The sequence below is a fragment of the Macrotis lagotis genome, chromosome X (assembly GCF_037893015.1).
Source record: "Macrotis lagotis isolate mMagLag1 chromosome X, bilby.v1.9.chrom.fasta, whole genome shotgun sequence".
Classification (NCBI taxonomy): Eukaryota; Metazoa; Chordata; class Mammalia; order Peramelemorphia; family Peramelidae; genus Macrotis; species Macrotis lagotis.
Genome location: NC_133666.1, coordinates 534,989,366 through 535,015,916, shown reverse-complemented (window position 1 = coordinate 535,015,916; position 26,551 = coordinate 534,989,366). Strand labels below are relative to the sequence as shown.

Here is a 26,551-nt window from a genome sequence, read left to right as displayed (position 1 = left end):
CTTTAAATAAAGTACTAATTTTTTTAAAAAAAGAATTGGATAGTTCTCTAGTGATATATACAGCCCATGGTAAAACCCCTTTAAAATATTTTTCCTGGAATCTGCTATCTGAATATTTATTGGAGCTCTTCACCTCAATGTGGTAATATATTAACAGTATCTATGTCATCCTGGGATTTGGAGGTGGGATTTCAAAGAGTATACTCATTTTATATGATCTTGAATAAAATGTTTGCTTTTTACAATTTGGAGTGAGGCTCTAATTTGGAAAGTTGGTTAAAGAAAAATCTTTTTTTAATAAAATATGAAAAATTATACATCTGGATTGCTCTAAAGAGAAACTTGGAAAAAGTGATTGAGAAATATGTGTGAAAAGAAACAGTTGTTCCTTTCCTTGTCTAGATGATGTCTTTCTTCCATATACACTATTTCTTCACCAACTTTACCTAATTAGTCTACAAGGCCCAGTTCAAATGTTATCTCCTTCATGGAATCATTTTTGCATTCCCTTCCTCTCTCCTCTGGCGCCCCGCCCCCATAAGAGGACTTCCATACCATTGGTTCCTCCTCACATCTGAGATTTAGTAAATTCTCCCTTCTGTTCTCTTCAGTTATGTCCTACTCTTATTTGCCCTACTAAACTGTCTACTCTTTGCTGCCATTATGCATGTTTACTTAATAAGTTATAGAATCATGGAACACTAGAGCTGTAAGAGACCTTACAATAATCTAGTACAATCTTTTTTTTTTTTTTAACAGAGAAGAAGACTGACACCCAGACTGGTGAGGTAACCTGTTCAAGGTACCATAATTATTAAATATCAGTGAAAGGATTCAAAACTCCAGTGCATTTTATGACATTTGTGTAAAATGGATTTATTCATTCAGTGTAGTACAGACAATATATCTTCATTACAAAAGTTATTTTCAAAACTTGAAATTTTTGAAATAGTTTGGGTCTAAAAGCGAAATCTTCCCCTAGGAAAAAGGGGAGGAAAACTAACAATGAGAATGGTTCAATGACATGGATACTTTTCATCTTACATCATTTTCACAATGATATTACTTTTCATTTACTTATGAATCACTTTTCTTCCAGGGGATAGAAATAATTTCAAAAATCCTCACCTCTTTACACTAGTTTGAAACTTCAAGACTTTACATTTTTGCAGTTGGGAAAAACCTGCAAGACATTGACAGGTATTGGTATTGGGCCCAGTATAGTTTAACACTATCATTTTCGTCAATAATCTGGGTTACCAAATAGAGAAAAATAATTTTTTAGAATTTTATTTTTTTATTCTAAGCTTAGCTAATGGCAAATAAAATTAAGATTACATATGGATAATAGAACAGATAAAGTCAATTAAACATGAAATCACAGGTCTCTGTTATGTATAGGTTGTTCCTTTTACGTATATGATAAATTTTGCCAATAGCTATCAAAGCTGGACTTTCTTCTAGAGAACAATACATGTGAAGATGAAATTGAAAGGTGGATTGACACAGAAGTGATGATCAATTTGCTGTCACTTGGTAGGTTAAGATTAGAACTTTAAAAAAGTGTCTTCACAACCTGAAGAAACTGATCCAAATCTAAGAAGTGAATTTTAGTTCTCTTAGGAAGGACAAAAGATAAAAACCTTTGAATTCCATCAAATTTGACTCCAAACAGGATAAGATAGATAGGAATCTATTGGTTTTAGTGGACAGTAGTAGGAAAATAGACTTCAAGAGTTAGAAGGAACTTTAAAGATCATTGAGTAGTTCAAACTCATTTTGCAAATGAGGGAATGAGGAGTAGATGCTTAGAATGAATCAGTACTTTATTTTATTATTATTTTTTTTAGATTTTTCAAGGCAATGGGGTTAAGTGGCTTGCCCAAGGCCACACAGCTAGGTAATTATTAAGTGTCTGAGACTGGATTTGAATTCAGGTACTCCTGACTCCAAGGCCAGTGCTCTATCCACTGCACCACCTAGCCGCCTCTGAATCAGTACTTTAGTGATTTAATACTATGATTCATAAAGCAGGGTATTCTAAAACTCTAAATTTTGACTGTGAGGATTGTAATCACCATTATCTGCAATGATGTTTTAAACTTGAGTCTTGTTAGTTTTGAGTCACTTAGCTGATGAGTGCTGAAGGAAACTGAAGAATGAGTAGAGTAATGATGTCCAATTAAAAAAAAGATGCAGGATGGTTGAAATTGGAATCCTCTAAATATATAAAAATATCAAGAGAAAATAGACTTAAATAGTAGTAAGAATATAGGATTGATTCAAAAGAAGATTCTCAAGTTATAAAATTGTTAAATGTTAAAATAAATAATCATGAAAGTTTATGAAATTTATTTTCTTTAATAGTTTTTACCTGACTCTGTGGACCTGCCTGAAAGGGGGTGGGGGTGGAACAGATTAAGTACTTCTCTGCTCTATGGTTCTGTTTTGGTGGATTGATGGAGCCTACTCAGTTAGATTTTTTTTAAAGTTAACCATAAAACTCGAATTATCTGACTGGAGTTTCTAGCTGCTATCTTCTCATTGGTTTCAAGACTTTGATTGTGGACCAGAACACTATTAGAACTGGGGAGACTAAAATGAAACCCCACAATCTCACTAAATCAACTGCTGGTAGGAGCAAAGGTGAGCCAAGATTAGGGGCAGATGAGTTAACACTATCCCCAGGTTGATGGACTGGAATTCAATGATGGACTCTTTGAGCAAGAAGAATATAGCAGTTTAGTAGAAGAGTATCCCAAATCCCAGGAAACTTGTCAACTGCTTTTACTTTTTTTTGGGGGGGTTAGGTGGAAGGAACTTTTGCCATCTTGTGGGATGGACTTTTACCTGATATTTATTGGATGTTTTTACTAAAGGGGTTGCTTTTCTGAATCCGTAGGCATTAAGTGAGTCCTTGGTCCAGATTGTTGGAGGAAAAGAGGTTAATTCCCTTTCCCGATTAACTTTTTATTCTCATTTCAGCTCATATATACTTTAATCTGCTGACTGTTAGAAGATGGTGACTGACGAAACTGATGAAGCATTCAAAGAAGAGAATATGACTTTTCCTTATTTTCTTCTTCTGCCCTGGAGGTAACTGTATCCTGACTTCATCCCCCTGCTTGGAAAAAGTCCTTGGGTATAAACTAGATTGAAAAATTGTTAGCTGTGTGGCCTTGGGCAAGCCACTTAACCCTGTTTGCCTTGCAAAAACCTTAAAAAAATTGTGCACAGAGGCTAGCTATATCTCAGAATTACCAACTCACAGACTGTCATATTTGGAACTAACCTCAAAGGTCACATTGTGCCTGAATAGAAATCCCTTATGTATCCCTCATAAGTTATTACCCAGTTTTTTCTTAGAGACTTCCTGGGAGTAAGCAGTAACTGAAGCAGCCTATTCCACTTTTACCTTGAAGTATTAGGAATAGTTTTTTCTATATAGAACACAAACCTACCACTTGAAGCTCTTCTCTGGAGGTCAGCCTCCTCTGGATATTTTCCAAGTAATCAATGTCCTTCTCAAAAGTGTCACCTAGTACTATATACTATATATCACATGTGGTTTGCCATGGTAGACTACAAGGATCTCATATCCTTCATTCTGTATTTTATGTCTTTTAATGCATCCTAAGATCACATGTATCTTTTTTTTTTGCTGCCTTACCACATTAGTAATTCCTATTAAGCTTATAGTCCAATAAAAATCTCTAGCTCTTTTTCAGAACAATCACTACTTTTCCAAGTCTTCCTCCACCTTATAAATATTCTTTGAACTCAAGCTTAAATTCTAAGCTTAAAAAAGTTTGCTTATTAAATGTTATCATATTCTAGTCTGTTGAGATAGTTTGAAATATTGAACCAGTTTTACTTCATTTGAAAATCTGATAAGAAATTAAGTCACTGATAAAATTTCAGGGGGTTCTCTGCAGTTTTATGGCTATTATTAATAGTAGTAAAGGAAGACTAAAGACAGACTTTTGGGATATTCTACTGGAATCTCCTTACAAGGTGACATAGAGAAATCAATTACTAATTTTTGGGTCTGACCAGTTCACTAGCTCTGAAAGAGGTGTAGGGTATATTCAAGGAAGATCAATACCTCTGGTGTGAGGATTGCCCTGCCCTTTTCAGGGTGGCTTTCTGTCTTTGATGTCAACTTGAGGTACCTAACCCTCACCCGTGGCTCCAAAAAGCAATAACATACATAGCAGCCATGCTAAAGTAAGCTATCTCAGTAGATGGACTAATCCAGGTAAGTTAGGGGAGCATCTACACCATGCATGTGAAGACTTCCCCTAAGTGAACTAGGTGAATGAGGACAATTTGTTCCAATGACTATGAAAGTAGCTAAAGATGGTGTTATGGAGCACTTAGAGCTTGAGCAGGTATCAAAGACACCAAGGCCATCATCATTTATCCTGACTCTGTCTCAATATTGGAAGAAAAACTTCTTTTATGACTTCATGCAACTCTACCTCACTTAAGTCTAATTTACACATGAATCAAAAGACATCATTCATAACATTTTAAATTAATATTTTTATTTTTCCAAATGCTTGTTATAAAAGTTTCCAATATTTAATCCATATACATATGTATATTTTCAAGTTACAAAATTTCCTTCTGCTCTCCCTTCCCACCCTCCTCCCCTCAGTGGAAAACGGGTTAATATTGTACATACTCAATTGTTTACAATTTACATTTTACATACTCATGTTTGCAGATTAGTCATTTTTTGGTGTGAGGAATTAGGATTAAGAAAAAGAAATTCATAAGAGCTATCTTTTAAAAAGTGAATATAGTGTTCATCAGGTTCTGAAGGATTTTTTTTACTTTTGTTTTGTTTTTCTTCCTCTGGATGAGGATAACATTGTCCATATCCTGTCTGAACTACTGAAAGCAGCTGCCTCCATCAGGGCTGATCATCTTACAGTGTTGTTGTTAATGTGTACATTGTTCTCTTATTAGTTCTGCTCCCTTCTCTCAGCATCAGATCCTGTATTTCATTCCATGTATCTGTAGAGTCAGATCATTTTTGGTTTCTTATAGAACAATAGTATTCCATAATATTCATATAACATAACTTGTTTAACCATTCCCCAGTTAATGGGCATCCCCACAATTTCTAATTCTTTTCCACTACAAAAATAATTGCCATGAATATTTTGGACCATGTGGAACTTTTCCCTTTTTTTATGGTTTCTTCTGGATATAGACTTAGAATTGGAATCACTGAGTCAAAGGGTATGAACAGTTTTATTGCTCTTTGGGCATAGTTCCATATTGCTCTTGGATCCATTCACAACTCCACCAGCAATTACATGAATGTCCCAATAGTTCCACAACTTCTCCAACATTGATCATTTCCCCTTTTTGTCATCTTAGTCAACCTGATAGGTATGAGGTGATTTCTTATAGTGTTTTTAATTTGCATTTCTCTAATCAATAATGATTTGGAACATTTTTTTTTAGGTTTTTGTAAGGCAAATGGGGTTAAGTGGCTTGCCCAAGGCCACACAGCTAGGTAATTATTAAGTGTCTGAGACCGAATTTGAACCCAGGTACTCCTGACTCCAAGGCCAGTGCTTTATCCACTACGCCACCTAGCTGTCCCTGAAATATTTTTTCATATGATTATATAGAGCTTTAATTTCTTCATTTGAAAAATGTCTTTTCCTATCTTTTGACCCTTTATCAGTTGGAGAATGACTTATAATCTTATAAAGTTGATGCACTTTTCTATATATTTTAGAAATGAGACCTTTATCAGAACTCCTAGTTGTGAAGATTGTTTACCAGTTTTTTGCTTTCCTTCTGATTGGCAGTATTGGTTTTATTAGTGAAAACCCTTTTTAATTTAATATTATCAAAATAATTCATTTTTCAGTTTATAGAATACTCTGTTTTCTTGTTTGGTCATAAATTTGTCCCCTTTCCATAGATTTGATAGAGTATTTCTTGGCCTCTTAATTTATCTGTGGTGTCACCCTTTATTGTCTAAATCCTGTACTCATTTTGACCTCATTTTGGCATAGGATGTGAGATGTGGGTCTATGCCTAGTTTTTGCCATACTATTTTCCAGTTTTCCCAAAAATTTTTGTCCAATAGTAAGTTCTTATCACAGAAGTTAATGTCTTTGGGTTTGTCAAACAGTAGATTACTGTATTCATTTACTACTGTTTCTTCTGAACCTATCCTAATCTACTAATCCATTACTCTATTTCTTAACCAGTACCAGGCAGTTTTGATGACTGCTACTTTATAGTATAGTTTTAGATCTGGTAGAGCTAGACCACCTTCCTTTACATTTTTTAAATCAGTTCCCTTGCTATTCTTGACCTTTTGTTGCTCCAGATGAATTTTGTTACTATTTTTTCTAACTCAGTAAATTAATTATTTGGTAGTTTGATTGGCATGGCACCGAATAAGTAATTTAATTTGAGTAGAACTGTCATTGTTATTATATTGGCTAGACCTAACCATGAGCAATTAATATTTTTCCAGTTATTTAGATCTGATTTTATTTGGGTGATAAGTGCTTTATAATTGTGTTCATACAGTTTCTGGGTTTGTCTTGGGAGGTAGATTCCCCAGTATTTAATGTCTATAGTTATCTACTCTTATTTTAAATGGAATTTCTCTTTCTAGCTCTTGTTCTTGGGCTTTGTTGTTCATATATAGAAATGTTTATGATATATGTGGGTTTATTTTATATCCTGCTACTTTGCTTAATTTGTTAATTGTTTTTTAGGAGTTTCTTAGATGATTTTTTCTTGGGTTCTCTAAGTGTATCATCATCTGCAAAGAGTGAAAGTTTTGCTTCCTCATTGACACTTCTGATTCCTTCAATTTCTTTTTCTTCTCTTATTGCTAAAACTAACATTTCTAATACTATATTGCATAGTAATGGTGATAATGGGCATTCTTGTTTCACCCTTGATCTTATTGGAAATGCTCTGTCTATCCCCATTGCATATAATAGTTGTTCGTGGTTTTAGATAGATATTATTATTTTTAAGGAAAACTCCATTTATTTCTAAATTTTCTGGAGTTTTTAATAGGAATGATGTATTTTATCAAAGAATTTTTCAACATCTATTGAGATAATCATATAATTTCTGTTTGTTTTGCTATTGATATATTTTATTATATTGAGTGTTTTCCTAATATTGAACTTCCCTGACTACCTGGTATAAATCCTACCTGATCATGGTATATTATCCTAGTAATAACTTGCTGTAATCTCACTGAGAAAGTTTATTTAAGATTTTTGCATCAATGTTCATTAGGGAGATCACTGACACCATTTTGCCATTTCTATGTTACTACAGAGAGTACAACTATGAGGGACTGGCCATGTTGCTTGAATGCCAAACATGTGCTCCCCCAAAGCACTATTTTATGGAGAACTCAAAAAGGGCAGGTGTTCACAAGGTGTGGGTGGAGGGTTGTTAGAAAAAACAATACAAGGACACTCTCTTAATATCTTCAGAATTGATGGGGAGCTGCTAGGTGGCGTGGTGGATAAAGCACTGGCCTAGGAGTCAGGAGTACCTGGGTTCAAATCCAGTCTCAGACACTTAATAATTACCTAGCTGTGTGGCCTTGGGCAAGTCACTTAACCCCATTTGCCTTGCAAAAACCTAAAAAAAAAGATCTTCAGAATTGATTGTGCAATTTAGGAGACAGGCACAGGACTGCCCAGCATGGCATGCCCTCTTCAGAGTGCTCACTGTGTTCTATAAAAATGGCAGAATTAAAGCAGCTCAAAGGAATTATGTGATATACGAGTTTAATCATCCTAGGTTTTCAAATGGCCTATTTGTGTCTGACCTGTGTTGGAGTATTTCAAGCCCTTATTAGTTTGATCAGACACAGTCAGAATCACTGTAACTTGACTTTAATAAAGTGATTCATTTTGGTCTTCTTCAGTAATGAAGGACATGGATCAATCAAGTAGTTCAGATTCATATCTTACTCATATCTTGTCATCTTTTCCACAAGGATAGCATGAGGGATGTTGTCTGATGCTTTGGTATTTAAATTAATGCCTCTTAAAAACAATAATTTTTACTTATTTCTTCCTCAATATCTCATTCTTTGTTACTCATTACATTCACATTTATCTTTGAGTACATCCTTTATTCCCTTTGCTAGATTATAAACCATTATAAATCGCTTAAGCCGGGACTGCCATTTGTCATCTCCCTATCTCTACCTTCTGGAACAGTACATTGTGCTTCTGGTTCAATGTTGAATTAAATTGAATTGAGAACACAAACACTGACCATAGGCAAAATTGCAAAGAAGTTGAAGTTTGTAACACCCCTTCCTCATCCCCTTCTTCTTTCCTCAAAATGTTCAATGTTTTCATCTTTCCATCCAAAGTTGCTCTCAGGAGAGAATAAGGCAAAAATAAATGGTTTATGCTATAATGTAAATTATTAATCACATTATTTCTCTCAAGAGAAATTACTTTGAAGTAAGTTCAAAGTCTGTAGATGTATAATTCATTTAATTGTAGTAGACTCTAAGATTTTCTTAAGCAAATGAAAATTTGAGGAATGGGGAAAGACTTCCAATGTGTATGAATGTATATGAAATCACATATGAGTCCAGTCTTCTGCTCCACCCATGGGTAAACCTGTTCTGTCAGCAAATCTCTCTTTTAAGTGCTTTGCAAGCGTTAAATCATTATACAAATGTCAGTTCTGGCTATTATTTATTTAAAAGAAATCATGAAAGGCAATATGGAATTTTGTTAAGAAAAATCACATATACTCATGAAAATAATAGTGAACTGGGAAGAGACACTATTCCCCCCCCTGGAAACTTGCTTCAGTTTTGAAGACTTGTAACCATCCGTCTTTCTGTCCATCCATCCATCCATCCACACATCCATCCATCCATCCATCCATCCATCCATCCATCCATCCATCTGTCCATCCATCCATCCATCCATACAACTCTCATTTTTCTTAATTAATGTTCTTTGTCTTGTATTATTAATAATATAGGAATGATTGATTCCCTTTATTCTAAGGAAATGCTATAAGATGTATGACATGCACTCCCTTTCCCCAGAGACACACACATCTCTAGCACTTCTCTCTAATCCCAGTTAGATGTAGCATAAAGATATACAACTCACAAAGAGAAACCATGACTAATAGAAAACTTTTCCCTCTGTAGGAAAAAAAACATTAAAGGTACCCACTATGGATTTGTCAATAGACAAATCATTGCATTTAAACTTTTTCTAAAAAATTTTTTTCCAGCAACAATTTCCTCATCTACAAGTTTACTAGGCAGTAAATAGCCCTAGAGTGAATAATGAATTCTGACATCATAGGCCTTCAGCACTCAGAAGCAGCTGGTTTGCCAGAAGTTTTATTAGCAAGTACACCCTGAGGCTAAACAATAGCCCTTCCCCCTTGAACTTTCTATTATAAACCTTACAATAAAATGTTCTTTGGAGCTTTCCTCATCTTCAGTGCCCTGGCTTTCTTCATGTTCCAAGCTATTCTCCTTCCCCTCCTCACCCCTTCTCCCAGGATTATTTCAATGTGAGGCAGTCAGATTAAAAAAAATGACGTTGGTTGGTAGCTATGGTTGCAAGGTGGCTTTTATGAACAGATGAATAATTCTAATATAAGAAGGTGAGAGAATAAAAATTAGTCTCTCTGCTCCTTTTGACACAGTGTAACCACTGCTGTCCTTCCAGAAGGAGTTGTATTTTACCATTTGTTCCCAATCTGGGAACTGTGAAATCTTAGGCAATTCACTTGACCCAAACAAATGAAGGAAAAAAATTAAATCGGGAGGGAGATGGGGTAGCAAGGGAAGCAAATTTGTAATGAAGCATCCAGTCTGTGCTTTCCCAAGGCCATTTCTACAAGGCCAAAAGCTTTAAGATCATTTCCCTAGGGGCTGGTTAGGGTCAGTGAAAAGAGTACCAGCCCTGGAGTCAGGAGGACCTGGATTCAAAAGTAACCTCAGACATTTGATACTTACTGGCTGTAGGTGACTTGGGTAAGTCACTTAGCACCATTGCTCATAAAAAAAACCCAACACCCAAATAAGAATATTTGGCTAGTGAATTTCATGATTTCCTTTTGAGCAGAAATCTGAAACAGACCTCATTTTGTGGATAACAACTGAGGCTCCCAGAAATTTAAAGTAAGTGGATAAAAATGTGGGTGACTGCAAAGAGAATTCAGAGGAATCAATGCTGTTAGTTATAAAATATTTGGCTTTTGGTTTAAAGATTTGTCAAATAAGGGTAGTTGACTATAGATTTATGTTTTTAATTCACAGTGTTTTGTATTAGTTCTAAAAATTCTAACTATACAGTGATAATAGTTCTCATTTCCTTAATACAACTATAAATTGTTTACTTTTAACTCATTTTATCTTTCCAGAAATCTTGTGTGGTTGACAGGATAACAATGTACAATCTACATCAGAGATGTCAAATGTACCACTGGTGGCCCACAATTCTCAAGTGCACAGAACCAGATTAAAATGTAATTGGGAAATATTTAACAAATTAAATGAAAATACAATAAAACATAGTTAATATCACATTTTAAAACTAAGTCAATCTGCAACCTGCAGAAATTCTTATGCTTGGATTAGTAGTCTTCATTTCTATTTGAGTTTGATGCCACTGTTTTATGTTATGCCTCTGTGATTAAAGAGCTAGTTGGGTGGGGGGGGGTTAGGACAACTCTGGTGCCTTTCTATTAGTACACTGAGCCATTTCTATAGGTGTGCTTAAATTAATAGTACTATTTATAGCACTATAAAAGGTTTAATTCTGTAATTCTAGAGATATCAATGAGGGTTAGATCTGTGATTTCACTGATACAGAGAACCTCTACCAATGCAAGTTAATGTCTTCTCTAATACTTATATTCTTAGAGAAAACCTCAAGATTATAAAATTGTTCTTTACCTTTGTTCAAGAATTTTAAAGGTGGAAGGGACTTTGGTGGTGCTCTATTCCAGCTGGTGGTTGGTTGGTTATCATCCTTCGTTCTTAAAGAGGAGCATAATGACATCACTATATTAGAGTTAAGTTTAGGTTTATCCAATTGTGGCTAATCAGACCAATATAAACTTGCAACTCTCTACTACAGTTCAGGCACAGACAGGCCTTGTGAACATTTGAGGTGGAGTCTCTACATTTGTACAATTCACATTGCTTATGAGTTACTTCAGTTTTGCCTTGCTCATAGAACACAGCATCTTCTCTGATGATGGTTTCACTTATCCCATGCTGGGTGATTCTGTACCAATGTCACAATTCCAAAGTTCTTGAGAGAACCTGAGCATGTCCTTGTGTAGGAAGCATATCAAACAGAAGATCAGACATCTAACCTTTGCTTGAATATCTACAAAACAGGGAACCACCACTTCTAGGTCAGCTCATATCAGTAAGTTTTTCCTGATATCAAACTTATATTTTCCTAGGTCTGCCCTCAGGGGCCAGGCAGAGCAAGTCTAATCCTTCTATGATAACAGCCTGTTCAAATAATATGAAGGCAGCCATGTTTCCAATGTCTATCCTCTAGTCCCTCAGTCTTCTCTTTATCAGGACAAGCATATCCAGATCCTTCACTGATTTTCATGATACAGGAACACAGAACCATGCTAAACTGGTTTATGATTTACCAGTTATTCAGGGTCCTGACTTGAAGCAATGTGAATCCTTTCTGGAAGACCTGATATAAGCTTTGGTTTAGGATTCCTTTGTTTTTTTCCCATGGATTTGATCAACAGTTAAGCTGATCTTGGAGACGAGAAAAAGTCTTTGTTTTGGGGCTTTGGTCAGATGTAGGACTGCATGGGAAGCTTGGGAATTGAACCACCATCCTTCTGACTTGCATATTTGACTCACAAGATATCCATCCATGATGCTTTCCTCTGTTGCTTGGTTACACAAGCAGTTGAGAGAAGTCCAATGATCTTCCCCTTTCCCTCCACATATATCTCTTAGTAGCTGTCCTTTGATCTCGAAGAAGAGCATGACATCAGAAAAGTTGATGTCATGACACACAAAGTGGGTGGGTGTCATGCAAAGACATCATACTATGTGAAACCAGTGGCCTGACATAATAAGATCAGGATGGTTGGTGATCAGTGAGAGACATTGAACTTTTAGACTCTGTGTTTTCCATATCATCTAGGCTCTTTCAGTTGCATGGAATCTATTGACAGTCAACAAATTTTCCAGAGTAAGGCAAAGCTAATCTATCTCTTGATGGTCTAATCATCAGTATGGTAATTTTATGATGACAAACTTTCAACAGTATGGTAAAGCTAACCTGTCTCTTGATGGTCTAATTTTGTGAGGATAAACTTATCATAGTAAGGCAAAGTTAACTTGACACTTGATGGTCTAGTCTATTTAGCTCTGCAACCATACTCCCCTGGAACCCATAGACTTTGATTCCCTAAAGCTGCTGAGCAAATCATAGGAATAATGTCACCAGACTGCTATTCAGCATAGCTTTATAGTTGGAACTATGATGATGTCTGATCATTTTTGAGCCTTCTACTTTTGTTGAGTAAAGAAAACATTTTGGGAAAATACGTTTGCTCTGGTCCATCTTTCACTAGTCCCAAGAATTTCACCTCTAGTAGCACAGTACAAACACCCTTGCACAATCCTCTTAATTAAGTCCCCAGGTCCAAAAATCAGCAAAATAGAACTGGGGTCTATTTTATTATTCCTAGTCTGGCTATCCAGGTAACTCAGGCCTTCTTTGAACATTAATTTTTTCAAAATAAACAATTTGGATACTACTTATCTCCTTTACTTCCTTCAGTGAATGGCACTGACATTCTCAGTCCAAGAAAAAACACCAGTTTCCTCATTGCCCAGGTACTTCTTGTCCATATTAAAAAAACAAAATACCTTATTTTTCTTATAGGCAATAGAAATTTTATATCTTTGAAAGGTTTTCTATTTTTCTTTATACTTTCACTTTACACCTTTTCACTTTCATTATAAAAAGATTAGGGATGGGCAAAACTTAAAATGACAAGGCTGAACAATTGAGATTGGGTTAGATCTGCAGTTACAGGGCCAGACAAATCTTGATTTTGTCACTAACTATATGATCTTGGGGAAATCATTTGACCTTTTTGAGCTTCAGTTTATTCAATATAATTCAATATAAAATTAGGGAAATAACCTTCTAAGTTCTTCCATTTGAATTTTATACTTGGTCTATGCCTGTAAAGGTATCTTATTTATCTGGATTGTTTTTCCTATGCAAAATGATATTTTACTTCCTAGACCTAGTTTATTATAGAAAAAAGAAACTGAGACATGTCTCTGGACAGTTTGGATTTGTCTTTATCCCTCTTATGTCAAGGCCTGTTTCCCTTGAGATCCAGATGTACAAGTTGATATTATAGGTCTTTTAAAAAGTATGAAAGGAACAGATTTTAAAAATAATTTAATTCTTTTAGGGTGGGACCAGCTCTCTTTTTACAGAGTCTAGCCTATTTTGAAGCAACATTTTTCACAATGGCTCTATCTTCTGTAATTACATTTAATTATTAATCTACTTTATACAATATTGTTCCTTTGGGTCTGTGAATGTGTATTTTAAAAAATATCTTGATAACATTTTGATTTATTTGGTTTCCTTTGCAGTTTTGTGTCTTTTATTTAAGGCATTTCAAAAACCTTATTCTGAGGAGTCCTTAGGTTTTCTCAAACTGTCAAACAGGTCTATGGCACACAAAAAGCTAAGAATCTCTGCGTATCTAGGAGGATTCTTCAGAACTAATGTCAGCTATTTGGATATCAATTTACCTCTTTCAATGCAACAAATTCATCATTTCCTCCTCCTTTGGTAGGAAAATCATTTAAGAAGATTTTACAATTTGAGCTACTTTATCGAGCCAATGAAATAAATGTCTGAATTTTGATTGGCTTATTTCCTGGATTAGAGAAATATCTTTTTTTTTTTTACTTCTTCCAAAAGAATTGTGAATTTTATTGTTATTGAATAGGATATTTGGAGGTCAGGGGCTAACAGGTTTTTTGGATTTCCTAAAATTGTGCCTTTCCCCAAATGTGGCTGAATAGATTAAGCAAGACAGCAAACTAAGTCCCCAAAATGCTACTATTTCTGATTCCCTGTGCCCCCTTGATAGAGATATTTTAAGGCAATATAATATTCAAGAAGACAGTTAAGCTAACAACTATAAAAGTCTAAATTCTTCACAATCTCTATAGAGTAATTGAGATTATCAACATGATTCAGAACAAAAGGCTAATCTGGAAAATTTATTTGTGTGAATTTCAGGAAACTGGCTACATTTTGTAATCATTTTTCTTTTGATGGACACTTTTTTCAGATTCAGCATGTGGCTAACTTTCAGTTTAGATGGGGAGATTGTACAAATCCTGCTGCAAATACAGCTGTTTGTGGGTTCATGAAATAAATGTCTTGAATTTGTAGCTTGACCTTAAAATCACCCAAGTTTTTCTATTTAAAAAATAAGAAAAATAAAAAAGCAGAGTAGACTAATTACCTGCTCTTAGCAGGAATCTGATTTGCATATGAAATTAGATTTTATTAGTTATGTATTGGGAATTCTTGACTGAGACAAGTATCTGTCTTTAAATCTAGAATGCTATTGAATTGTGAAAGGGTTCTCCATGCAGACACATGTGTTTTTCAGGAGTAAGGAAGGATTTGTTTCTTCACTGAATACTTTAAAATGAACTTTACCTTACCTGATGAAAGAGAGTGTGGCTATTTTAGAATGTATTGAAGGATTGGTGATTCTAAATGTTTTTGATGTTGCTTTTTGATTATTTTATTAGTTTTCCCATTTGCAAAATGGAGTTAACAAAGCACTCTTTATTTCCCAACATGAAGCTTCTAACAATTATGAATCAGTTCTGTTGTGTTGTGGTAGAAAGATAACTGGATTTGGAATTTGAGGACCTGATTTTGAATTCCACTTTTGCCATTTAGTACCTGAGAGATTTTGGGCAAATAATTCATCCTCTCTGGATTCAGTTTCCTCATCTGTAAAATGATTTTGTTATTCAATTTTTTTTCACTTGTGTCTGACTCTAAAATTTTTTAAATTTTTATCCATTTGTACATGCATATTTCCAAGTAACAAACTTTCCCTCCACCCTTCCTTCCCACCCACCTCCCCTCAGTAGGGACAGTCAGGCTAACATTTTACATACATATTTTGTTAAATATATTTGCAAATTAGTAATTTTTGTCATGAGGAATTAGGATTAAAGGAAAGAGATACATAAGAGATACTTTTTTAAAATAAAATGTTCATCAGATTTGGTAGGTGTGGGTTTTTTCTGTGTGTTTTGTTTTGTTTTGTTTTGTTTTCCTTCCCCTGGTTGGGGTATAATACAGTTGTCCAAACTCTCTGAACTGTTGAGGGGAGTTGCATCAATCAAGGTTGTTCATCTCATAATGTTGTTGATGTGTACGTTGTTCTCTTGACTCTACTCCTTTTGCTCAGCATCAGATCCCGTAACTCATTCCATGCTTCTCTAGAGTCCAACCATTATGATTTCTTATGGAACAATAATATTCCATGGTATTCATGGATCACAACTTGTTTAGTCATTCCGCAATTGATGGACATCCCCTCAATTCCAATTCTTTGCCACTACAAAAAGAGCTGCTATGAATATTTTGGAACATGTAGGACTTTCCCTATTTTTTACAATTTCTTCTGGATGTAGTCCTAGGAATTGCTGGGTCAAAGAGTATGAACAGTTTTATTGCTCTTTGGGCATAGTTTCATATTGCTCTCCAACATTGATAGTCTTCCCTTTTTCTCATCTGGGCTAAACTAATAGTTGTGAGATGATACCATATTGTTGTTTTAATTTGCATTTCTCTAATCAATAGTGATTTGGAGCATTTCTATATGATTATATTTGGCTTTCATTTCTGCATTTGAAAACTGTCTGTTTGGTGTCCGACTCTTTGTGACCCCATTTAGGGTTTTATTGGTAAAGATACTGAAGTAGTCTTTTTGTTTCCTTCTCTAGCTCATTTTATAGATGAGGAAACTAAGGCAAACCAGTTTAAGTGACTTGCCTAGATACCAGTAAGTATCTGAGGCCACATTTGAACTCAGTAAGATGAGTCTTCTGGATGTCAAGCCTACCACATTACTACTTTACCTAGCTGCACTAAATGTAAAATGAATGAGTGTAACTAAATGACCTTTAAGATCTTTTTAGCTCTGGGAATGTGAGCTTATCAGGAAGAAATTATGAAACAACTACTAAGTACTAGGTAGTGTGATGGTACTGGTGATACAAATTTCTCCCCTCAAAGAGCTTACATTCTATTGGAAGAAACAATACATCTACATGTAAGTAGATATAAAATGGTTGTTGTCTTTCATGCTTGAAGAGGACCAAAAAGGCATTACTATGTGGAGTCAATGCACAGTGTATCCAACTAGGGTTGATCAGACTAAATGAGCTCAGAAGGTAGGGTACAAATAGTTTATGTGAACATTTGGAGTGGAGATGACATCTCAGGTTTCTTTTGAGCCACTGCCATTCTGCTTTACTCATAGAACACAGCATCTTTCTTGTTGAGGGCACTATGCTGGGATGCCAGAGAAGTCTGGAGAAATTCTCTGTATAAAAAAATCTGTTCTTTTGCATTCCATATGAGTGCTTGCTTTCTATGAATTCTCCACAAAAATAGTCTTTTAGGCAAATGTATATTTAGCATCTGAACAATATGGTCAGCCCATCAGAGTGCTATCTGCAGGAGAATTTGAATGCTTGGTAGTTCTACTCCAGAAAAGAGTTTAGGATAATTGTCTGGTATATTGTAAGATATACCAGATAATCTCCAGAATCAGATAATCTCCAGAATCTTCTTAAGACAATTCAAATGGAAAATAATTCAGTTTTCTAGCAAGGTGCTGATAGAGTATTCAGGTTTCACAGACACATAACAATGAAGTCAACACAATGGTTCTGTAGACCTTCAGTTAGGTAGGCAGCATAACTCCTCTTCTCTGGCATACTTTCCTTCAGAGCCTCCCAAACAATGAGCTATTTCTGGTAATATGTGTGTCAAACTCATCAGTTTGTGGGCATCCCTGGAAGGCAGAGTTCCAAGAGAAGTGAACTTATCCATAGAATTCAAATTTTCTCTATTTGCTGTAACTGATGATTTAGTGTTTAGATAGGGTGATGCTGGCTTTTTTCTTGGTATTAATTATCAGGCTAAAATTAGGACAAATAATAGAGAATTTATCCATAGTCTGCCACATCTCAGAGGCTGCATCAAGGGCATAATCATATGTGAACAAAAAAATCATTCATCTACTTTAGTCTTAGCTCATAGCTTTTACAAGTCAAATAATTTATCATCCATAGGTAGCTGACCATTATGCCATTTTTATCTTTGTTGAAGGTATCTGAGAACATCACTGAAAATACCATGGAAAAAACCAGGGAGCAAGCACATAATCTTGGTGACTAGGAAAGTAGGAGAACATTATCCATTATCTTGAATCCAGGTAAGAATGACATCATGAAATTGAAGTACAATATTGATGAACTTCTCTGGAAAGTTAAATTTTAACATTTTTTTCTAAGCCCTCATGACCAACAAAGGCCTTGGTCAGATGGATGGACATTGTGTTCAGACCTTTCTTCTGCTCCTGGAATTTTTCCTGGAGTTGTCAGGCAGTAAACACCATTTTTCAATCCTTTCTGAAACCATATTGGCTCTCAGGTAGATGACCATCTTCCAGGTGAAGGATCAGCATATTAAGGAGGACTCTGGAAAGTATCTTGCCAGCAATGACTAAGAGAGAGACTCCCCTCTGATTGTCACAGGGTAATCTATTTTCTTTACTGGAGAGACGAACAATGGAAGCATCCTTGAACTCCTGGGAGACCTTCTCTTGTCATATAATACAGAGAATTTCAATAAGCTTTTTTACAAGCAATGGATCCCCCTATATTGTAAATCTCAGCTAAGATAGAATCAGCATCAGGTGCTTTGCCACAGGAGAGGAGCCTAATGACACTCAAAACCTCTTCATCAATTGGAAATTTGGCTAAACATGAACTGACTTCAACCTAAGTAAATGAATAACAGCTTTAGCATTGGTTGATGATGGTATATACAAGTATTCAGTCCACTTTCTAGGATGATATCCTTATCACTTATCAGTGATGCTGCATCAGCACTGAGTAACTGGAATTTATGGGTCATTGGCCCATAAATAACCTTCAGAGCATTAAAAAGTACTTTGAATTGTTATTATCAATGTATAACTGAATTTCAACTGCCTTCTTACTGAGCCAAGAATTCTATACCTTTCCAACCTTCACTTGTATTCTTTTGGTAGAGTTAAATGTTGCCTTCTTAGAGCAAGATGATCTATCCTTCTGGTAAATCTTGTGGAGTCCTATTTTCATTTAACAGCTTTTGAGTTTTCTCATTTCCACCAAACCTTTCTTGATGTTCTAACCCAGATGAGTAAATACTGTTGTACAATAAATCCTTGAAAGCTTCCCATTCCTTTTCTGCTCCACTGTTTCCAACTGTGTTGACTCATTTTCTCTCCAAGTTGGCAGCAAACTATTCCACTCAAAGGAGTGCTTCAATCTATTGATATTAAATCTTCTCATCGTCATCTTGCCTTGGGGCCACTGCTTTTGTCAAATGGGAATGTTTAACTTGGAGAGGATACACCATGATCGGTCCAGCACCCTATACCACACATACCTTTGCCACTCTCACGTCCTATCTCTTCTTACAATGATGTAGTTTATTAAATGCCTGTGTTTGCTGCAAAGGTGCATCCAAGAAGTTTTATTGCATTTAGGTGAATGGAAGATGGTATTGATGATGAGAAGACCAGGAGTCACAAGTCTTCAGTAGTTAAGAGACCATTTGTATTGCTTGTTTCCAACTCCATTCCTCCTAAAGCCTCCTTACCACGTCAGGTAGTCTAAGCCTATTCTAGCAGTAGTCACCTGAAATTATAAATTTGTCCTCCTATGATACATTGATGACCTGTGCCTCCAAGTCTTTTTTTTAATGTTTTTGCAAGGCAATGGGGTTAAGTGGCTTGCCCAAGGCCATACAGCTAGGTAATTATTAAGTGTATGAGACAGGATATGAACCCAGGTAATTCTGACTCCAGGGCTGGTGCTTTATCCACTGCACCACCTAGCTGTCCTGCCTCCAAGTCTTAATAATTTTTTTCCTTTGAATTCAAGGTTTGTCATGATGAGTGCATAGGCACTGATGAGGTGGTGTGTTACTTTCCTACAAGTGGAAATCACGTTGTCATAAGACTATTATTCACTTTTTTAGGGAAGTATAGCTCCATGAATTGTTGACTACATTAGTTTTGATTGAAAAAAGGTACTCCCTATCATTTCAATCACTCCAAAAACAAACAAACAAAAAACTCCAGCAAACTGTCCTTCATTTAGCAGTCTTGTTTCAGGGCTTATTTGGATGTGATATCTAGGAAGTTCTCTCACTACAAGAGCCATTCATCTTTCAGGTCTCCTGGATTTTGTTTTGCCTATGAGTTTGCACACATTTCATGTTCTGATGTTGAGAGGAATCATTCTTGTGGAAGTTTTGTACATTTTTTGTGTGTTTCAACCCAGTGAGATTTCTGCCTGCCTTAGTAAACAGGACAACTTTTCTAGCCTTTTTCTCATACCAGTAAGTGAACAGTACAATCCATGAAGGACACCTAGGATATTTCCAAATCCCAAGCTGCTTCTAGTGAGAAGATGACCTTATGTCTTGTGTGCAGGGTTGTGACTACAGTTTCCAGTGTATTTGTACCAGCTGCTTCATCAGATGACCATCACCACAGGATTTTCAGGTAGGTAAAAATGTTAAAATGGTAAAAGTGATGTCTTTTAATTCACTCAGAAATTGGATTTAAAGTGAGGCAAAGTTGAGTGAAGTCATAGGCTAACTCTCTCTTCTGGAGTTATCAAAGTCCAGTGGCAAGACAAAAATCAAGATAACTGGTGGTGGTCCAGGATGCACTGATATCTTCAATGTCTGACCAACCTAAGCACTCCATAGCACCTGCTTCTGCCAATTCCATAGCCATTGAAATTAATTGTTTTTGTCCTCCCATTCTTCCAGGATGAAGTCTTCACATGCTTGAACGAATTCACTGACAGTTCTGAGACCTCTTGATTCCCTTCAATCTAGGTTAATCCGTATGCCAAAAATCACTTACTCAAGTATGCCTGCTGGATATTCTATAGCTTCTTGAAGTCACAGATGAGAATTTTGTGACTAATTGAACACCAAAAATGGAAAGATGTCTTGAAAAGGGATCATCAGTCCTCACACCAGTAGTACTAGTCTTCCCTGAACACTTGTACACCTCATATACCAAATATATAAAGTATAATGTATATAAATGCAAAACACATAGAAGCAAAAGTCACAAAAGAGGAGCAGGAGGCATCATTAATAATGATAGCTAAAGTTTATATAGTTCCTACTATGTTCCAGACAGTGTGCTAATCACTTTATAATTAATTTTTCATTTGATTCTCACAACACTGGTAACTAGTTGCTATTATTAGCATCCTCATTTAATAGATGGCAAAACTGAGGGAAACAGAGGTTTCCCCTATGCCTAGGGTCATATAACTATTAATTGCCTAAAGACATATCTGAATTCAATTCTTTCTGATTACAGGCCCTGTGTTCTATTCATTATTCCATCTACCAATAGTCAGAGTCAAGAAAGGTCTCTTGTAGGAGGTGGTCCTTGAACTGAATTTTGAAAGACAGAAAGGATTTTAGATGGAATTATTAAGAGGGAAGTATATTTCTAACATTCTATACAGAAGCTTGATAAATCAATGGATATCACAATCTCCAAAGAATAAAAAATCATACCCAAAGGGCAATGAAGAAGTAGATAAATCTAACAGGTTGCCAATGATACATTTTTGTTTTTAAAGATGTCACCAAAAAGATATGACTAAAGGGAGGAAAAAGATGAGCTATTCATAATTGATTAATAATGACAGAGTTTATCAGCATATACATATTGTAATATTAAGGTAATATTAGGCAATTAAGGTAATATTAAGGTAATATTAAGAAATCTAAAGGAAGGCCCTCAATACAGTGGCATCCTTTCCTTTCTATATCTACCCCCTCCAAGATTTAAGAAATGACAAAGCTCATACCTCACCAGAAGAATTTGATGAATTTCTTTCTGTCCTATTAGAGTGATTGCCTATATTCATGAAATCACAAATTGATCAACTGGAGTTTCATAGGCCTTATAGGATTCACTTTGGAGCTAAGTTTTCTGATACAAAAATAAGGGGTGATTGTAACCTTGGAATTAAAAAACTGTTATCTTTTAAAAATGTTTAGGTTTTCTTTTGTCATTTTCAATTAGGATATCTTCCCAAGTGAGGATGTGTGTGGCTATAAATTAGGAACACACATTTCTAACCACCTTAAATTTTACTTGATCATTGAAATTTATCACAAAGAGGAATAGTTGCTTTTCTCTGTAATCCCTATTGGAATAAGTAGAGTTGAAATGGGAAGTTGTCTATCTTGTAGGATTTGAGAAATCTTGTATTTACCCCTGAAATCTCTTTTAGTTCTCTACTCTGATGTTATTGTTTCCTTCCTCCTTGATTCCAAACATTCATCATTTAAAGCAATGTGGTAGAATTCTAAAGAGGGACAAATTTACAATAGAAGACTTGAGTTTTCTGTTTATTCTCTGTGTGATTTTGAACAAATCACTTTAACCTCATTGAGTCTCACTATGTTTAAAAATCCCTGTCAGCTCTAAAATTCCATGAGAAAGTCAATGTAAAGTTAGGAGCTTTGTCTCTAGAAGGCCATTTTTAGAATACAAATCTTAATTGAAAACAGAAAAAGGGATAACTTTAGTGGTTGTGGTGTGTGAAGGCTGTACTGGCAAATGTTTAACAATCAACTCTCAAAAAATGTACACATGACATGCTTTTAAGTGTCATTTATATTATTGACATGTTCTCCACCACTTTCTAAAATTTAGACAATCAGCCACAATAAATGAAGTCCTGATTTATAGCGTTTGACAATTTTCAAGGGATAAATGCTCATTTTGAAAATTTAGCAATTAGTTCTATTAAGCTGTTGGAGTTGACTCCAGCACAAAAGTATGAAATCCAGCCTTCTTTTTGCCTCCTCTTACATCAGTCTCTATTGTAAGACTCTAACATAGTGATGTCATTTTGGTCTTCTTCAAGAATGAAGTACCACAACAAATTAGTCTAAGTCATTATCACCTTGTAGATTTTGGAAACCCTAGAGAAACTGAAGGGCTAAAATACAGCCCTTTAGCAACATTAAGACCTAACTCAGGAAGAGAAGATCTCAGATGAAAAAGCATCTAAGAGGGATAAAGAGGGGCAGATAAGGGTCATGGTTTGGGCCCATGATTTTTTCCTAGGTACTGGGGTTCCATTTACATGGTGGCTTAGTCCATGTGTCCCAGTTTGAAGATGTTACTTTTGACAACACTTGCTGCTTCTCCCAAAAGATTCTCATGATAAAAAAAACAATTGTTTTCTAAGGGGGTTTTCTAGATGTGGTCTGTGAGTTTGGAGAATGTTCCAGTAAGAAAAAAATTAATAAATATTGGATATAGAGATTCTTTTCTGTCTGGGAAAAACTGAAGTTAAAAACTGGAATTTTGTTACTTTCTGTCAATCACTTCCCAAAAGGTAGGGAGGAAGTGGAAGGGGGAGAGAGAAGGAGTAAGAGTCTGTGAAGGTTTTGACCTTGCTCAAGAAGTCTCAAGAACTCCTTTGGGAAGTTGCCTGGATTTAACTGATGATACCTTTCTAATTTAAAATTGGGTCAGAGTCCTTGAAGAAGGTAAGCAAGGAGGAAAAGAAAAAAAACAGGACAGGGCACCCTGGGTTTTCGCTGCCAGGCAAGTGCTTGATGCTTGGGCAAGAAAAGGACTCTGAAATAACTACATACCTGCACAGCAGAGTTAAAAAAAGGACTCATCTGTGTCTTTGTGTGTGTGTGTGTGTGTGTGTTTGCAGGGGGCTGGCAGGTTTTTGCTTCCATTGGTACTTTCCTGAGAAGCTAATAGAAATATGTTCAACTGTATTATTTAATGTTACACATGTGCACACCAGTTTGGAGATGGGTCATAAACATTTGAACTATATTGGCTGGATAATGGGGACATTTTGGCTCTGGGCTATGTTGAACTTAGCCTATTCCAGAAATATCACACAAGACATTCCCAAGACACTTAGTGATGCAAAACATATTTATCCACTTATTATAGACAAAAATCTTAAAGAAAAGCTGTGCTTCAACTTCTTCCCAGATAGAAAGGAATCTGTGTCCAATATTTATAAAATGAATCTCTTTTCTTCACTTGAAAATCCCCCAAATCCATTGGTCATGTTCAGGAAGTTTCTCAGAGTTTAGAGGATGACTGGATTTTGAAGATTAGAAGAGGAAAAAAAGTTGCAGATGTTCTGTGTGTGGCATCTTGCTTCTGAAGTTTCACAAAAACTTTCTCCAAGACCAAACACATCTTTCCACCTGATCTCATTCATTCTTGTCATAATAACCAGGGTAATTTAGAAAGGCTATTTTGTTTAATGGATAGTGAATCTTGCCTCTTACAATTACTACCTATTACTACCTTTTGATCATAGACAAGTATTTGAATGTCTTCAGTCTATGTTAGCAAAGTCTGTCCTACTTCTTTGGTTTGGTTTATGGTTTGTTTTGATCAGGAACTTTCTCATTGGTTTGAGGAATTCCTTGGTAGGGAAACTTCCCCTTTACTGTTATAGGTCTGAGACTCTTTCATTTGTAGTTTTAATATTTTATTCACCTGGAATACTAAAAAATTGCTCACTGTCATATTAGTATATAAAGAGACAATGCCTGAGTCCAGATCTTCTCGACTCTCAGGCCAGTCTTTTTATTCATGGTACCACCCTGCCTGTTAACCTTTTCTTTGCTAATCTTATATTTTATGGAATGTCTTTAAAACAACAACAAAGGGAAATGTTTGGTGGCATTTTGATCCATATTCGAGAAGATCAGTGTGATATCATAGAAAGCATTGATTTTATAATACTTGGGTTATATCCAGACTTTGCCACTTCTTAATGATGTAACCATAACTTGATTTCTGAACCTCGTTTTCCTCACCTTTAAAGGGGAATAATAAAATATGATTATTTCACACAGTAGTTTTGAGGAGTGACTTCTAAAATAAAGCACTCTGTAAACTTTCACAACCAAGTATTATTTTCTAAAGGTCTTCCTGTTTTTAAAAAATCATTTTGAAAACATTTTAACATCAATATAGGGAGTAATGAAATTTGGAGGAAACATTTTTTTCTCTTGAGAAGATGTTATATTTACCATAAGAGTGGACCCAAAATCAATAAAATGGTTATCTTCCTTTTTTTATCTTTTCTACAACATATTTGAGTCAAATGAAGCAAAGGTTGACACAAATAGACAGAGAAACTGGACAGTATACCACCCTTTATTTCTATTCTGACACTTATTAGCTCTGTAAATAGGGGCAAAATTCTTTAAACTCTCTGAGCCAACTTCTTTATCTACAAAATATAAAAACATTTATGTTACCTACTTTCCTAACAGGGCTATTTAAAAGAGAATATTTTGCAAAACTACATAAATGTAAATCATTATTGTTAATTTTTTTTTTGTATTTTTGGTATGTCTTTTTTAGTTTTTTTTAAACCTAGCTTTCAAAGGTATGGTCTAGTGGAATTAGTTCCAGAGGATGAGGGTTTAAATTCTGGCTTTTTTTTTCTTATTACCTGTGTGAACTTAAGCAAGTCACTTAATTGTTATATACCTCAGTTTCCTCTTCTGTAAAATGAAGGGGTTGGATTATATGCCTCTTAATGTCTCTTCCAGTTCTAAATCTTTTCATTTTTCTATGAACCATGATTTTTCTTTTAAAAGTATAAGTATATTTTAGTAATGAATTTATGATCATTGGTCCAGGTCATCTTATCTAATATGAGGGTAATACAGAGTTACACAATTCAGCTTTTCAACTCCCCATTAACACCTGATTACTCATATTAGGAATATAAAAAGGTAAGTAAAAATTAAGCTGTGGCTTAATAAAAGGAAAGTGGAGCATAATAGGTTAGCTTCATTTGTTACCACTCTGCTAGGTAATAAGCCAACAACTTCAGACAGAATTTGTCTTCTTAAAATAACCATTCTGCTCACTCAATATTTATTTATTCAGAAAAGCCACAGAATTTCAATGGTGCCAGGCCAGTGCTAAGACCTGGAAAAAGGAAAGAAAATCATTATGCATAATTAATCATTAGTAACAAAAGTAGTATCTATGAATTTACCATTTGAGAAAATTAATTCCTTAATATGGTTATATCTTTCTATGCTTCAATGAAAACTTTTGTGGATTTTATTTTTTGAATGACACAGTTTCAGTTGTGTATGTATGAAATATGGGGAGATGAAGATCTAAATAGTGGTTGAACAAGAATGTGTGTGTGTGTGTGTGTGTGCACATACGCGCACAATGTATATCTTAGTTTCAGAAGACTGTAAATAGATGGCCTATGCTATTTATGAGAACCATCTGGTTTTGTTTATTGCTATTTGTTGTTCATATATGAGGATCCCATTTGAAGGTTTTCTGTGTGGCTAGAACCAAAAAAAGGTAGTGAATTCATACTTCTATCATACATCTGCTTCTATGGAAACAGTATTTACAGAGATAGTCAACTATTTCCCTTTAAAAAATGATCCTTCAGTGTAATATTTATTACACTATTATATGCATAGAATTCCTTTTAAAAATATCATTGCTTGATTATGAAAGTATAACAGAAGACAATATGGACTAATAGTGAAAATAAGGGAATAAAAGTTAGAGACAGAACTTCAAATGTTCTAGGGTTGTTTTCCAATGCAAGTTCCTTGGTTCTCTGATTAATTAACAGGTTAAATGTTAATAATGTACTTGATTACTTTAGCTAAATAGTCATTGTGTATCAGTGTTGGACAGTCTTTGTTTCGAAAAAATGCTTGGTGATATTTGAATAATTTTGCTTGTTATTCTAATAGGTTAGAGATTAGAGGTTGGAGATTCTCTCTCAAATTTGTTGGCGTTTTCATTACCAGATTTCTAATGAAAAGAATTGATTCATGGCCTCCCCTCCTCCCCTCCCCCTGCCCATTTTTTAATCTACAATTAAAAAAAACCTTAATTTTTATTTTATATTTCAGTTATGGCTACATGAAAATTTTAATTGCTAGCTATTACTTATTACCTTTATTCTTGAGATATTCTGGATCAATAAATGGAAATTTTTCTTGAAATATTTATTTAAAATAAAATCAAGTTAGATGTGGTGGTAAACTCCTCTATTCCCTACTACCATAGGAAATTAGGTTGATGAATCTATTGAGATTGAGAGTTTTGA

At 35.1% G+C, this 26,551-nt stretch overlaps 1 long non-coding RNA gene across 2 annotated transcripts; it reads left to right on the top strand.

Moving 5' to 3' along the window:
* The first annotated feature begins 757 nt into the window (after positions 1-757).
* LOC141501783 (uncharacterized) lies at positions 758-21,403 on the top strand. Of its 2 annotated transcripts, XR_012472306.1 has the most exons (6): positions 758-802; positions 2,986-3,096; positions 10,429-10,533; positions 17,463-17,568; positions 19,840-19,911; positions 20,184-21,403. It is a non-coding gene; the product is annotated as an uncharacterized LOC141501783 (long non-coding RNA). The 2 variants fall into 2 exon arrangements; XR_012472307.1 differs by lacking the exon at positions 10,429-10,533.
* The last annotated feature ends 5,148 nt before the right edge of the window (positions 21,404-26,551 follow it).